The 15,102-nt window shown below is 36.9% G+C and overlaps 1 protein-coding gene across 7 annotated transcripts in view; it reads right to left on the bottom strand.

The window, feature by feature from the left end:
- The window catches only part of LOC145511529 (uncharacterized), a 636,615-nt gene that overhangs the window by 524,311 nt on the left and 97,202 nt on the right, over nucleotides 1–15,102 (bottom strand). For 3 of the 7 annotated variants that reach the window (XR_014057916.1, XR_014057917.1, XR_014057921.1), the window contains exon 1: nucleotides 7,088–7,386. The exons of the other annotated variants lie outside the window; for them this stretch is intronic. The gene's annotated coding sequence lies outside the window, so the exon portion shown is untranslated. Of the gene's footprint in view, nucleotides 1–7,087; nucleotides 7,387–15,102 lie in introns of those variants that run through there. 7 annotated transcript variants of the gene reach the window in all.

Genomic DNA, 15,102 nt, shown 5'->3' with positions numbered 1-15,102 from the left:
TTCTTATTCTGACTTTCATTTAACTTCTATGCAAAACTTCTGGCATATACAAACTAGAGAATAGTACATGAACCCTTATATACTTATTATTAAGTCATGGTCAATATTTTCCCCCAATATTGCCACCCACTTCCTTCCTACTGTCTTTTATTCTTTATTTTCTAATTGAGGTGAAATTCACATAGGATAAAATTGACCATTTTAAAGTGAACAATCAGTGGCATTTAGTACATTTGCAATGTTGTACAACTACCACCCCTATCTAGTTCTAAAACATTTTCATCACCCCTAAAGGAATTCTGGGCTCACTGAGCCATTGATCCCGTTCTCCACTCCTCTCAACCCCTGGCAACCACCAATTTGTGTTCTCTTTGGATTTACCTATTCTAGATATTTCATTACAATGGAAGGAACAATATGTGACCTTTAATGTCTGACTTTTTTCAGTTAGCATGTTTTTAAGCTTTACCTATGTTGTAGCATGCATCAGTACTTCATCCATTTTTATGGCTGAATAATATTCTACTCTGTGGATTCACCACGATTTGTCTCTTCATTCATCACTTATGAACATCAGAACGGTTTACACCTTTTGACTGTTGCGAATGTTGCTACTGTGAACATGTGTGAATATGTGCTTGTTTGAACACCTTTTTTTCTATTCTTTTAAAGTAGAATGGGATTCCTGAGTTATCTGGCAACTCTATGCTTAACTTTTTGAACAACTACCTAACTGTTTTCCATAATGGATGAACCATTTTACAACTCCATTAACAATGTATGAATGTTCCAATTTCTCTATATGCTCAACCAACACTTGTTATTTCCTGTTGTGTGTATGTGTGTTTGTATTATAGCTGTTCTAGTGAGTGTAAAGTGGTGCCTCATTGTGGTTTTGATTTGTATTTCCCTAATGATTAATGATGTTAAACATCTTTTCATGTGTTCACTATTTGTATATTTTCTTTGAGGAAATATCTATTCAAGTCCTTGTCTATTTTAATTGTTTCTCTTTTGTTGCTGAATTTTAAGTGTTATTTACATAGCTTGGATTCTAGAAACTTATAGGATTTGCAAATGCTTTCTCCCATTCTGTAGGATGGTTGTCTTTTTAGTTTCTTTATAACGTCCTTTGTTGCAAATTTTTTAAAAAAATTGATAAAGACTAATATCACTATTTTAAATACGTTTCATAATATTTTATGTATCATTCTCACATTTATGATGTTCTGATTCGAGTAAGCCCCAAATTTTTTGTTCCTCATGCTTTTCATGATATATGTAAAAATTTGTTACCAAGTGAAAGTTCACCACAATTTATCCCTATCTTTTCTTCTTTTAACATTCTTATTGTGGCTTTCAGTTCAGTTCAGCCGCTCAGCTGTGTCTGATGCTTTGTGACCCCATGGACTGCAGCATTCCAGGCCTCCCTGTTCATCACCAGCTCCCGGAGCTTACTCAAACTCACATCTATCAAGTCAGTGATGCCATCCAACCATCTCATCCTCTGTCGTCCCCTTCTCCTCCTGCCTTCAATCTTCCCAGCATCAGGGTCTTTTCCAATGAGTCAGTTCTTTGCATCAGGTGGCCAAAGTATTATGGCTTTAGCTCTGATATTTAGGTCATTGATGCATTTTTCAGCTATCATTTTCACACTTAGGTAACAGGAACTTCACATGAATTACCTCATTTAACTCTCACAAGAATGCTTAGAGGACATTTAAGTTCTTTTAGTAGCTCTGTTCTACAGACAAAGCAACTGTGACTTAGAGAGTTTAAGAACTGCAGTACCATTTACAATTGCCAGGACATGTAAGCAACCTAAATGTCCATTGATTGAGGAATGGATGAAGATGTGGTACATATATACAGTGGAATATCACTCAGCCATAAAAAGAACAAAATATTATTTGCAGCAACATGGATGAACTACAGATTATCATACTAAATGAGGTAAGAAAAAGACATATGATATCATATATATATGTGGAATCTAGCAAAAATTATACAAATGAACTTATTTACAAAACAGAAACAAGCCCACAGCTCTCAAAAAATCAAACTTATGGTTAAAGAGGGGAAACGTGAGGGCAAGTGATAAATTAGGAGATTAGGGTTAATAAATATACACTACTATATATAAAATAGATAACTAATAAGGAACTACTCTGTAGCACAGGGAACTCTACTCAATATCCTGTAATAACCCATATGGGAAAAGAATCTGAAGCAGAATGAATATATGCATATGTATAACTGAATCACATCACTGTACACCTGAAACTAACACAGCGTTGTGAGTCAACTATGTGAGTTCAATAAAAATTTTAAAGAAAGAAAAAAGAAATATAGCCAAGTTCACAGAACTAATAAGTGGGAGCCAGCAGTTGAACACAGGAAAGGAGAAACAGTGGGGAGGAAAACTGATGTTCAGTCCATTACTGCTCACTCTTATTATGTGTGTTTTGTGCTTCCTTCATGTTTTCTGTTATTGTTCAGTCGCTCAGTTATGTCCATTCTTTATGACCCTACAGATGCGGCATGCCAGGCTTCCTTGTCCTTCACTATCTCCTGGAGTTTGCTCAAACTCATGCCCATTGAGTCGATGATGCCATCCAACCATCTCATCCTCTGTCTCCCCCTACTCCTCCTGCCCTCAATCTTTCCCATGTTTTAAACACTTCATGTTTTAAACACTGAATTAAGCAATAAGAATACACAGATGGCCTGGAGAACTTCCTAGCCTAGAAGTAAAGATTAAGGAGCCAATTCAAACCATGAAATATCCTAGCATTTATAATGGTATATAGATCCTGGTACACTGAAATTCTCACCCTGACTGCTGCAGTCTCTAACTGTATGGGAATTCTCTGTTTGTACCCAGCCTTCTTCCTTTCTCTATGCCATAGGCCCTGACCTTTATGGACACAATCACCTGGGATTTTTGCCCTCTCAATTCCACTTGGGCTTGACAATATCAGAGGAAGGGACTGAGCCACTTCTTCTCCCATGTTCTTCTCTTGCTCCAGCACTGCATTATAGCAGTGGCCATACCTCTTTACGACCTCAATTCTTTGGGTGGCCTATAGTCCACACTCTAGTTCTCACAAGGCACTGTTAATGGTATATCTTCCCCCTGCTTCTTCAGGTCCAGAGATGGGAATGGGAACAGGTAATAGAGCTCAAAGCACAGTGTGGTTCACTCTATGAGGCAGGTAAAATAAAGTTGGTGAGATGCAAGAAAAACCACATCATCATTTTTGCCATTGTTTCTAGGGGAACTGATGCTCTGGATCTCAAATAACAAACACTGCAAGGAAGCTTTCAGAAGGAAATGTGTGTTTTGGATCAAGGTTACTCTACTATTTGCCTCTCTGCCTTTCTTCCTCTCAGCAACTTGCAGAAAAAAATTACACTGCACCTTCTCCAACAAGAAGTTGCCTTCAGAGAATGAGCTTGAAATACCTCACTATTTTATGGAGTTATAAGAAACTCTAGCACAGCTGTTAGCTTTGGGATATAAGCTGGTTCTAAAATTAATAGACCTAGAAAGAAACATGATAAACCACATTAAAATCTGAGGATAGAGAAAATCTATTTAACTATGAATCAAAAATCCAGAAGCCATAAAGGAAGTAATGATAAGCTATATAAATACTTAAACTTTAGCACAGAAAATAGAATATCACTAATAAAGGTGAAAAATATATAACAACCCAGGAAGTTTATAGCATAGATAAATAATTAATTTCCAACATATAAAAAATCCTCCTAAAGATCAGGAAAGAATAACAACCTGATTTTCAAAAAGGGGTGAGAGATATGAAAAGACTGTACATAGAAAAAGATGTTCCACTTCATTAGCAACAATAGAAATGCAAATTAAAATCCACTAAAATGCCTGTTCTTACAAAAAGAGTGGCAGAAATCCATAATCATAACAATACAGTGCATTGGCATGTCTGTGAAAAATGCGGTGGACTGTAAAACCATCCACAATGACTCTTCTCCCTATGTCCTTTCCCCTAATCTGGGCTGCCCTTGTGCCACTGAGTCTGACAAACTGAGTATAGGAGATGAACCATCAGGTCAGGCTCATCCTAAGCTTCAAGCAGACTTCATGCTTTCACCTGCTCTCTTTGTCCTCTGCCCAGCCACCATGTGAACATGCCTGAGTTAACTTTCTAGATGATGAGAGATACTTGATTTGGTCACCTCCCTTCAACCCAAACAAGAGCCAACCAGTCTCAAAAGCTGATCTGTAGTTGACTTAGAAACATGACAGAGCCCATCCAAGAAAACAGAAGATCTATTTAGTTGTGCCTCACCTAAATTACTCACCTGCATGATTACAAACTAATTAAATTAAATGGTGGTTGTCTTAAATTAAACTGAGTAGTATTTTATGAGGCACAAATTGATACAAGGATCATGCTCAGACACAGCTGGTAGAAGTATAAATCTTCCCTAAGAAAGGAAATCTGGTGCTATCTAACAAAATTACGTATGCATTTACCCTTTGACCAGCAATACCATTTCTAGGAATCTGTACTAAAGGTAAATCTGCAAAAGTATAATACGAATTCTGCCCATAAAGAAGATTATTTGTTAGGCTGCAGTTTGTCTAGGAAAATAAAAGAAATAATATGTACGTATATAGACTTGTGCTGGGAAAAGAATCAATGAAAAGATAAATAAAAAAAATAATAAAACATGTTACCTGTAGGAAGTGTGAGAGTTGGCATGATGGCAACAGAGAAGGAAATGAGAATTGTCTGAGAGTCCCATTTCTTGCAGAGTTTGCTCTTGAGCTATGAAAATATTTTATATATTAACAAAAGAATCAAAATAATCAATAACAAAAATATCCTAATAACACAGAAAAATAATTTTGGGTCTCTTCAGAATGCAATCCTTAAAATGAATGTATAAAGTCAGATATATACTAAGGACCAAAAAATTTTACAAAAAGATAAAATTCATTTAGTACTTTTTAAGTGTAATCTAGAAATGTTTTACAGACATGGTAGGAAAATGTGGATCAATGATTATATTAACATGGTTAGAAATCATGGATTTTCAAAATAAAGAGAAAGTGGAGACAGAGACACAAGTGTAAAAATCAAAGAAATTGAGTAAAAACTTAAAATTAATATGATTTTATGATTTTTTCACATATATATCTATATATGATATATAAATTTATTTATACACATTTAACTTGGTTCATTAAAAGAACCTAAAGTGAATGTCATTCTGGGACTGGAATTTGGTTTCTAAACACCATTCTTATTAGTAGAATTTGAGCTCCTTGGAAAAACAGTTATTTCCAAGTCTAAAGAAGGGAAGGTCCTAAATGTACCGGGAACATCTTTTGTTTGAAAGCAAGAAAATTTTCAGAGACTAATTGGACTATATTAAAAGGATAAAGCTGATACCTGGAAGGAGACAATTCAATGGAGACAATTTGTATATTAAGAAAACTGTAACTTATTGAACATATTAATATATTAAAGTTCTTCATTCTATAATTATACTTAAAAAGAGAAGCCAAAACAAACTCATAAAAAATCCTCATTTGCTATCAATCATTCTCTAAACACTTATGCATAAATGGAAACAATTGTTTATCCTACCTTTATAATGGCTACAAGAATTCAGGGTAACCAAACAGCTATAGTGTTTTGAGAAACAGCGCTTCCTTACAGAAGAATTATAATTAGTAAATGTAGAAAGAATTAAATACTTAGAAAACTAAAGAATTAGAAAATAAATGTCTAATAAAATAAATCAGGAAAAAGCACTGATGAATGTTTAAAGAAATAAATAAAAAGTTATTGGAAAATTGCATACTCACAAGATGTCAAGTATCAACCATAATCTTTTCAGACACAAAGTGGCAAATGAGAGTTTATAATGGAGGAATCTAGCTTTCACTACCTGAACCCACTGACCAATCATATAATCACTGTTAATTAGCAGGAAAACTATGTGTTAAATGCCTCCTAATATGATGCATCATGAAATAAATAGTCTTGCCTAAAGCAATCCTGCTCAAAAAAAAATTTTATCTGAATTAGATCCAATTTACATTTACAGGAAAAGCAAAAAAAAGATAAAGAGATAAAAGGAAATAATTAAATCCAGAAAGTGGGACATCTCTAAAGGATAGTAGGCTTGAATTCTTCAAGAAGTCAGTATGGCAGGCAGCGGGTCAAGGGCGGTGTCCAGGAGGGAAGCCGGAATAGGGAAGAGAACAAAGTTGGAGAGTGTTCAAGTTCAAAATTTTAAAAGAGATATTATAAACCAAATACAATGTGTCATCACTGATTGCATACTGGCTGAACAATCCAGCTAAAGAAGTCATTTTTGAGATTATTATGAAAGTATGAGTTTACTGACGACCAAGAGGGGTGGGATGGGGGGGTGGGAGGGAAGTTCAAAAGGGAGGGGATATATGTATACACATAGCTGATTCACTTTGTTATACAGCAGAAACTAATACAACATTGTAAAACAATTATACTTCAATTGAAAAAAGAAAAAAGAATTGATGCTTTTGAACTGTGATGTCGGAGAAGACTCTTGAGAGTTCCTTGGACTGCAAGGAGATCCAACCTTGAAGACACAACCGAGTGGCTGAACTGAACTAAAGCATAGGGCAAGTATTCAATTAAGTCTGTCTTTAATCATCATCATCACCATGATTCTGCCGACTGTAACCTCTTTCACTACATTGGTTATTTCACATATCAAATAGATAAATTAACCCTGCTGACATTTGCAAAGATGGATGAATTTGCCAAATGGCTAAATTTATCACTAATTCTCTAGACCAGTGTTTCTCAACCAAATTCTAGACCAGTTGTTTATATTCTGCATAAATCTAATTTTAGGAGATATTAGTAGATGCATCACAGCTCAGTTCAGTCACTTGGTCATTTCTGACTCTTTGCGACCCCGTGGACTGCAGCATGCCAGGCTTCCTTGTCCATCACCAACTCCTGGAGCTTACTCAAACTCATGTCCACTGAGTTGGTGATGCCATCCAACCATCTCATCCTCTGTTGTCCCCTTCTCCTCCTACCTTCAATCTTTCCCAGCATCAGGGTCTTTTCCAATGAGTCAGTTCTTTGCATCAGGTGACCAAAGTATTGGACTTTCAGCTTCAGCATCAGTCCTTCCAATGAACACTCAGGACTGATTTCCTTTAGGATGGACTGGTTGGATCTCCTTGCAGTCCAAGAGACGCTCAAGAGTCTTCTCCAACACCGCAGTTCAAAAGCATCAATTCTTTGGTGCTCAGCTTTCTTTATACTCCAACTCTCACATCCATACATGACTACTGGAAAAACCATAGCTTTGTCTAGATGGATCTTTGTTGGCAAAGTAATGCATCACAAAACAATTCTACCATAAACAAATAGACATCACAGACAAAACATTCTATGTTCAAGTAATATGGAAAGAGATTTTATCTCTAGCCCCTCTCTGAGATTCATATTTCATGTTAGTGTATTAGAACTTTTTAGAAGTCTGTAATAAAGAAATCTGTACTTTTGTGTTTATCTGCATTTAGGTCACTGTCTTTAAACTTAGAAAGCAGGGAACCCTTTCCACATTGCTCTCGTCATTATCTTGGAGGAAAGTGTCCTGTGAACACCCGTTGGGGAATGGATCCACATGAGCATTTACATGAGGAATGTAGAGTTAACTGTGAATGAGAACTTCAGACGGCTTCATTTTCTGGGTGTTTATGACCTACAGAGCTCTGGTAGGTTTAATTCTTGGCATCCATTAAGCTGTTCTGAGATCAACTATGAGCTCAGATCCACGGAAATTTCTATATTGCTCTTCTCATTTTTATTTAATTTTGGCAAAAACACATCAAGAGATCTATCCTCTTAACAAATTTTAACATGCACAATACTATATTGTTAACTATACGCACAACGTTGTAGGGCAGATCTCTAGAACTTGTTCATCTAACTTAACTTAATACCCACTGAACAAAAAATTTCATTTTCTTGTTCCTCCAGCCCCTGGAAACACCATTCTACTCTCTACTTCTACGTGTTGGGCTATTTTAGATGACTTCTATAAGTGGAATGGGTTTTTCACGCGGCTTCGTGGTAAACAATCCGCCTGCCAAGCAGGAGACAAGGGTTCAATCTCTGGGTCAGGAAGATCCCCTCCAGAAGGAAATGGCAACCCACTCCAATATTCTTGCCTGGAAATCCCATGGACAGAGGAGCCTGGCAGGCTACAGTCCATGGGATCACAAAGAGTCAGACCAGCTAAACAACTGACTGTGCACACACCTTCTCTTTTATGGCTGCGTAATATTCCATTGTGCATGTAAATAACATTTTTTTAAGCTTCTAACAACCTCCATGTTGCTAAATCCAATGATCACGTCTCTGTACTCATCTAACTTGGCTATCAACAGCATTTGACACAACTGACTAAAGCCCCTTCCTTGAAAGACTATTTATTTATTTATTGCTGTATGAGTCTTCCTTGCTACATGTGGGTTTTCTCTAGTTGCAGCGATACAGGGCTACTCTCTGGTTGTGGAATGTGGTCTTCTTATTGTGGTGGCTTCACTTGTCGTGGAGCACAGGCTCTGTGGGGCACAGGTTTCAGTAGTTGCAGCACATGGGCTCAGTAGTTTCAGTTTCTGAGATCTAGAGCACAGGTCAATAGTTGTGGTACACAGGCTTAGTAGTTTCACAGCATGTGGGATCTTCCCAGAACATGGGTTGAACCCCCGTCTCCCGCATTGACAGGTGTATTCTTTACCACTGAGCCACCAGGGAAGCCCCTATACCACGTGTTCTTTATCCATTCATCTGTTGATGGGCCTTGAGATTCTTTCCACATTCTTATTTTTAAGCAATTCAATATTTAAACCAGCTTCAATTTCTCTGTTAATTTTTATTTAATACATGCATGTACGTATTCACTCATTTATCATTCTTTTCTGAATATCCATCATGAGAAAGACATATACTAACAGTTCTGACAAACGTTACAAAGATGCATTGTTCATTCTCCTTGCCCTGGAGAAGCCTGCAATTAAGTTGTTTTTGCCCAATTGATGCCCTTTAAGTGTAATTTTATTTTAAACACCATTTTTCCTCTCCTACTATACATAAAAGCTTTGGGTTAACAGTTAAAAATGCACACAAAGAAAAAAAGAAATCTAAATTCATTCCAAGAAATAACTTTAACACTGAAATATAATCAACAGTTAATTATCCTGGCAGAATGATTCATTCTACTTTTATTGTTAATGTTGTTGTTTTAATGAGCAACTACTTTGTTTAATGTTTGTGTAACTGGGTCTGGGAATTTTTCCACCCACATTTAGGAACATTTTCACAACATGAGATTCATATCCTAAATGTACTGTTTAGCAAAACAAAAGGAGAATGTATCTCCTCACTGAATTCCAAGCTCAGAAAAAAATTATTTAAATCCATCTGCTTTCAACCAGCAAGCCACAGTATTTCACAGCTCTAAAAAGAGAGAAAAGAGTTATTTTTAAATCTCCATCAATCACATTAAATAGCATTCTTCTACTTATATATGATATAGGCCACAGGGAAGACTGGGAAAAGTTAGGGATTCAAAACTTAGGTAATCTTTTAGATTCCACATATAAGTAACATCATACAGTATTTGTCTTCTGTGTCTGATTTATTTTACTTAACATAATAACCTTCAAGTCCACCTATGTTGCTGCAAATGGCAAAATTTCATTCTTTTCCATGACTGATTAGTATTCTATTGTCTGTGTGTGTGTGTGTGTGTGTGTGTATGAGCATATGTGTGTTAGTGTATAACACTATCTTTATCCATTCAGTATGACTTTAGCAAAAAAGCAGCAGATTCACAGAGAACAAACTAGTGGTTATCAGTAGGGAGTGGGAACAGGGAAGTATCAATGTAGAGGTAGGGAATTAAGAGGTACAAACTAATAGGTATAAAATAAACTATAAGGATATATTGTATAACACAGGAATACAGTCAATATTTTATAATAACTATAGTTACACTCTACTTACTCATGGAGTATAACCCTGGAAAACTGTGAATTGTCTATCAACTATATTCCAATAATTAAAAAAAAAAAAAACCTTATGTAAACCCCATATGTCACTTCCTTTCTGTATTTTTCAGCTTAGTCATAAAATTAACAAAAATCTAAAATTATATTGATAAAAATTGCAGTTCAACCGCATTTTCTGTGGAGACATTTGCCTCAATAGTCTGAATCTTCCACTGGTCTCACAATAATAATGATATTAGGGTAACAGAGTTATTCTGCATTCAATCTAATTCTATCAGTGCAGAGTACCACTTACAGTAGCTACTTAATGAATTTTATCTGAATTGAGCATTTCACTGGAAACAGAGGAGTCTTGATTTTTAATTGAAATTTAAAAGCCTCATCCTTGAGTTAAAAGATGATAGTAAAGAGTGGTTGTAAAACAAAATCATAATTGGTTTAAAGATAGATAGCTCCTCATCAGCCAAATGTTTCTTATAATGTTGGCATGTATAAACTCAAACAGTTTAATTTTCATCAGACTGTACTGTACATCAGGTAGTCATGCCCTAAACATTTGAATAGTATGCATCTAACCTGTATGAATTTTTATGAATATTATACCTGTAGAAAATGTTTGAGTAAATTGGAGATCTACTATTTTCCAATTAAGAGGGAGACCGTTCAAGGTGTAGGGAGATTTGGGAGGAGTAAAAACGGTATACAAATGTGAAAAGGCTCTTCACCAAGAAAAAAAAAAATATTTCTGAGTTTTCTGTGTCTGAGAATCTTTAGTACTCTTCTATAATAATTGCATGGTATAACACTAGAGAAAAACACCTGTTCTGGTGAATACAAGCTCTGCATGCAAACTGGGTCATAAATGCCTTAGCCTCCATCAGAGGAAAGGGAAGATAGAGAGGAAAGGAATATAGACCCACTGAAATCGAACTACACACCACCCAGTAAACTATGCTTTACACCTGTCCCATATACAGAACACTTCTGTGCCTATCTTACATATGAAATTATAAAGATAAATGGCACTGCATTTTCCTTTCTTTCCTCAGGGTCTTATTCTTAGCAATAAAACACACATTTTAAAAATATTAATAATATTTATGATTCCTTTTGAAGTTGGTAGAATTTCCTGGCTAGAGTTAAGGAACTAATAAGATATTGTGGGAAACTGAACTAGGATATATGTTTAAGAAATGGTGAAGTCCAATATCATACCACTAAAACATGAGTTTAGAGTAAAATTTTCAACATTCATTATAGTCTGAAGAATATCTTTGATATAAATCAAGCATCAGATACATGACAAGATACATGTAATTGAATTTCATATACTATGAAAAATACTTTCTAACTCCCATGAAGTAGACATAAATTGGGATGACTGACAGGCAAAATTTCCAAAACTGTGCCCCAATTCTATTCCTCACAACTATTTCTAGTAATGCACTCAAACTAGTTACAGGGGAGGGTGCTGGTTGAGACTGATAAGGTCACAGTGTATTCCTCCTTCCCTCATCAGTTATTGGTCCAATGTGTGGGCATGTGGCCTAAGCAAAGCCAATCCAACTCTGCCCAGAAATTTTCAAAATCAAGCTGGGAATAAGGAAATTCTCCCTAAACAGATGAGAACATGAAGCCATATATTTTGCTGGATGAACACTTATCTACAGCAGAAGAGATTTAAAAAAGCTAAAGTTCAGAGATCAGCAGAGAAAGGAGAGAGAGCAGTTGGGGTGGGGGGAGTTGCTGATTAGTTCCTCTTATCCTCCACGTCAGTTCTCCCCTATACAAACTTACAGGAACCTAATCCAAGTTCCACTTCTATCACTTGCAAATGATGGCATCTTGTCTAATATACTTAGCAGTTTAGAACTGTCTGTCAATATTGGCTAAACTGAGTGTGGAGTAGAAGCATTTACACTGATTTTTTTTTTTTCACAAAAACCTGAAATTTTATTCACTGTCAGTAATCATTGAATTCACAGGAAATCTAACATCACAGCTAATTTTAAAAATTCAAACGAGGGCTTCTCCCTGGTGGTTCGCTGGTAAAGAATACACCTGCCGATGAAGGAGACACAGGTTCCATTGCTGATCTGGGAGGATCCCACATCAGTTGCCCATCAGCAACTGCTGAGGAACTGAGCATATACTGAGCAGCAACTGAGCCTGTGTGCCACAACTATTGAGTCTGTATTCTAGATCCGAGGAGGCACGACCACTGAGTCCAAATGCCATAGCTCCTGAAGCCCACGCACCTAGAGCTCATGTGCCATGACGAGAGAAGCCACTGCAGTGATAAGTCTGCACACTGCAACTAGAGAGCAGACCGCTCTCTGAAGTCAGAGAAAGCCCACACAGCAATGAAGACCTACTACAGCCAAAAATAAACATAACTATAAAATATTCAAATGATAACCCCCATTATTATCTATATATTTTTGCTTTTTTGGTACACTTATTATCTCAGTCTTCCATGCAATCAAAGCTCTTTTTTACTTTTGTTCACTCTGATCTATATACTTAATTTATGAGGCAATTAATAAGATGACAAATTAATTATAGTATATCATTATTGCTTCCCCTGTAGCTCAGTCGGTAAAGAATCTGCCTGCAATGCAGGAGAACCGGGTTCATTCCCTGGGTCAGGAAGATCCCCTGGAGAAGGAAAATGGCAACCCACTCCAGTACCTTTCTTGGAAAATCCCATAGACAGAAGAGCCTGGCGGGCTGCAGTCCATGGTGTCACAGAGTCGGACATGACTGAGCCACATCATTAGCAGCTAGTAAAACAAACATTAACTATGAGCAATGCAAAGGAGCCGGGCCTGAAACCCAGGAAATTTGACTTCAGAGCTAAAGAGGACATATGCAAACATAAAGCAGAGCTTGATAAACTGATGCGTTCTGAAGTCACAAAATAGTGAAAACTTCTATTTGTATCAAATGAAGTAGGAAAGAATAAAAACAGTTCACTATCATCATGTCCAAACTGTACTCTCATCCCCACCAGAATTGTTCAAGTGATGTTATATGCATTCGTTTAAAATCTCTCTCATCTCCTACACAGTTTATTAGTTTTCATAGTATCCCAAGTGCCTGGCACAGGGTCTAGGGTGAGAATGGAGAACATAAAGTGTATATATAAAAATTAATTTAAGGATCTGTGAAATCTGTGAAGGGCATTGTAGAAAATTTAATCCCTACAGAAGAACTCAGAATCACATGCAGAACCTGAAAAAATTAGTACAGATGTTCTTATTTACAAGCAGAAAGAGAGACACAGACAGAGAACAAACATATGGATATCAAGAGGGGGAAGAGGTGGTGGGGTGAGCTTGGAGATTGGGATTGACATACACACACTACTATGCATAAAAGAGACAACTAATGAGAACCTGCCTTTCAGCCTGGGGAACTCTACTCAGTGCTCTGTGTGCTAACTGAGAATATACTCTAAGGAAACCATAACTGAAAGAGAAACACGTGCCCCACTGTTCACTGCAGCACTGTTTACAAGAGCTAGGAGATGGAAGCAACCTAGATGTCTATCAACAGAAGAACGCATAAAGAAATTGCGGGACATGTAAACAATGGAATATTACTCAGCTATAAAAATGCTGAGATGCATTTGAATTAGTTCTAATGAGGTGGATGACCCTAGAGCCTATTATACAGAGTGAAGTAAGTCAGGAGAAAGACAAAGATCATATATTCACACATATAAATGGAATCTAGAAAGATGATACTGATGAACTTTTTTGCAGGGCAGCAAAGGAGACACAGACATAAAGAACAGACTTATGGTCACAGTAGGGGAGGGAGAGAGTGGGATGACTTGAGAGAGTAGTACTGAAACACTTACATTACCATCTGTAAAACAGCCGCCAGAGGAAATCTGCTGTATGATGCAGGGAACCCAAAGCCTGTGTGCTCTGTGACAATCTAGAGGGGTGGGATGGGGGGGAGGTGGAAGGGAGGGAGGGGACATATGTATACCTATGACTCATTCATGTTGCTGTATGGCAGAAATCATCACAATATTGTAACTACCCTCCAATTAAAAATAAAATAAAATTTTTAAAAAGAGGGGATATATGTATATGTATATAGCTGATTCACTTTGCTTACAGCAGAAACTAATATGGCATTGTAAAGCAAGTATAAGCCAAAAAAAAATTTAATAAAAATAAATCTATTTAAAAAAGAACAAAAATACTCAGAATCAGATTGTATTTATCCCCGGACTAATCCCCACCCCAGGCCACTATCCTATGTTCCCTGTCTTTGTAATGTTGAAGAGCTTCAAGAATATCCTATTTCTACCCTGCCTCGCCTCTTGCCCCAGCATTTCCTTAGCTAGAAAGGACTATGTAGAGGCAGTGTGCCGATTTTAGACACTGCTCTCCGGCTTTCCAGCTACAAGCCTCCGAAGACCTGCTTGTTTCTTACGCATTTAATAAAGCCCGCAGGCAAACGGAAAAACAACACAGAAAGGAGGTCAGACCGAGCTTCATCTTTTTTTGTTTCCCCGCATTTATCAGTGTGCTTTCACTGTGACAGCTAAGGGAGGAGTCAAAATTTAAGGTGCAGGGTCATGTTGTTTTGTCCCCTTTTAGCTTCTCTGCCAAGAGGACATGAGTGTTACACTGAGGATCTATTCTCTGCTGGACTTCTCGCCTCATCTTCACCTGTCCTTGCTGGGACCAGGAACAGAGTATTTGTGGTTCCAAGTGGGCAGGGAAAGCAGAGAAACTGTCGAGTTGGCTGACTTACTCTGCATTCTAACACAGAGGAGAATCACATGTAAGCTGAAGTAACCATTGACTTCTTTGCTTTCTGCAGATCATTCTAATTAAAACAAGTGTCATTGATAATTTAAATATAATAGATTAATATTTAATTAATTTACATTAATCTTATATCATAGCATCAGAGTCTTGGATATAAGATTAATATAAAGGCCCTGATGCTGGGAAAGATTGAAAACAAAAGGAGAAGAGGGCGACAGTGGATGAGATGGTTGG

The sequence above is a fragment of the Giraffa tippelskirchi genome, chromosome 6 (assembly GCF_054371585.1).
Source record: "Giraffa tippelskirchi isolate mGirTip1 chromosome 6, T2T-mGirTip1v1.2.pri, whole genome shotgun sequence".
NCBI classification, from domain to species: domain Eukaryota; kingdom Metazoa; phylum Chordata; class Mammalia; order Artiodactyla; family Giraffidae; genus Giraffa; species Giraffa tippelskirchi.
Note: the sequence above shows the minus strand (reverse complement) of the source record. Positions and strands in the feature narration are given on the sequence as shown.